A 1,818-nucleotide genomic window follows, 5' to 3' on the forward strand; every position below is an offset into this window, starting at 1 on the left:
CTAATCCCTATTATGTTCTATGTAATATGTAAACTATTTTGATATGAATCAAATAAAGTTTGTTTATATATATAATATATAATATATATATATATATATATAATAGCAGAAGGAAGTGAAAATATGTTAATGATTTTTAAGGACCATGAATCGTTTAAAGTCTGAATGAACACATAGCAGAGTAAGGGCTGCTGCTTGTGATAATATTTAGGGTCAAAAACTGTGAGAGATGATAGGCGTAATGATCTGAGACATCATTAGAGAAAGATCACCCACAAGATGAGAAGCAGTAATGCATAATTCAGACCAGTCAGGAATGCAGACAGTCATATCAGCTTTATATATTGAGAATATAGTGAATGCAGGACCTGATACTTAAGAATCACATTCTTGTGTTTTCCTGTACATCAAGTATTGAGTTTTTGCTTTTTCTGTATGTTTTCTACTTCATATTAAGAGGATCAGGGAAGGGGAACGAAAGGGAAGACACTGTGTTTCCAATAGCTTTGCCAGGCACATATAAAGGGACCTAAGTACTGTTTTCTAGACATTTTCAGGTTTAGGACTGTGTCATAGTGAACAGTTACTGTATGAGTTGGAGCTCTCTTGAGGAAAGCATGGCAGAAAATTATAATGAACATAATATACTCTTTACAGGAGCCTGACCTGACAATGTTCTTCTCTTTCTCAAGAGAAATAATCACATTTCCTGTCAGAAAAATCTATACATCCCAACTTTCCTTGTAAGTATGGCAGAGACATCAGGTCTTTATTAAATGACAGAAGCAAGTCAGCCAAGCAGCTGTGCCAGACTGCATGATTTGCATATCTGAGGAACACAGTCCACTTAAGTATGCCTTCTTATTAGACAATCTGCACACTTTGGTCTTCAGTCCCAGACAGGACACAGGCCAGTCATGATGGCTCCAGTTCAACTCTTAGGGCTGCTGCTGCTCTGGCTCCCAGGTAAGATGCACAATATCAAAAACACTTTCAGAAGTGTGCCTGGTACTTTGAAAAGTTATGTTTTTCATGTTATTAACAGTATGTGTTTGATGTGTATTTCCAATATCAGCCATGAGATGTGACATCCAGATGACCCAGTCTCCTTCATTCCTGTCTGCATCTGTGGGAGACAGAGTCACTATCAACTGCAAAGCAAGTCAGAATATTAACAAGTACTTAGACTGGTACCAGCAAAAGCTTGGTGAAGCTCCCAAACTCCTGATATATAATACAAACAGTTTGCATACGGGAATCCCATCAAGGTTCAGTGGCAGTTGATCTGGTACTGATTTCACACTTACCATCAGCAGCCTGCAGCCTGAAGATGTTGCCACATATTTCTGCTTTCAGCATAACAGTGGGTCCCACGGTGATACGAACCATAACATAAACCACCCAGAGATGCAGATGTGTGAGGTTGGGTTTTCACAGCTGTTCTTTTGGTTCCATTACTGACATAATGTCTCAGATATAGCCAGGCATTGAACAATTTGAATGGTTTGGGCATCAGAGTCCCATGAGATTCCTCTGTACCCTGTATGCTTCAGCAGTACAAACATTACTTAATCTCTGCAGAATTCATGAACTGTTGCCTTCATTGTACTTGAGGAATCTAAGTGATATTTCCAGAAAAGCTATTGAATGGCTTCTGGGAGATACAAAATAGAGGTATGCAATGTTGAAGCTTAAGACAGACAGAACTCTGGTGTTCATTTTGAAATCGGATCTTAGTTGCATGTCAAAGATTTGAAGTGTATGTGGTCTCAAGACCTGTTTTCAAACATCAGTATTATGGTTTGATGCTTTCAGTGG

The 1,818-nt window shown here is 38.6% G+C and overlaps 1 pseudogene; it reads left to right on the plus strand.

Moving 5' to 3' along the window:
• Positions 1–829: 829 nt before the first annotated feature.
• Positions 830–1,461, plus strand: Igkvl-ps6 (immunoglobulin kappa variable like, pseudogene 6; annotated as a pseudogene).
• Positions 1,462–1,818: the final 357 nt, after the last annotated feature.

The sequence above is a fragment of the Rattus norvegicus genome, chromosome 4 (assembly GCF_036323735.1).
Source record: "Rattus norvegicus strain BN/NHsdMcwi chromosome 4, GRCr8, whole genome shotgun sequence".
NCBI lineage: Eukaryota > Metazoa > Chordata > Mammalia > Rodentia > Muridae > Rattus > Rattus norvegicus.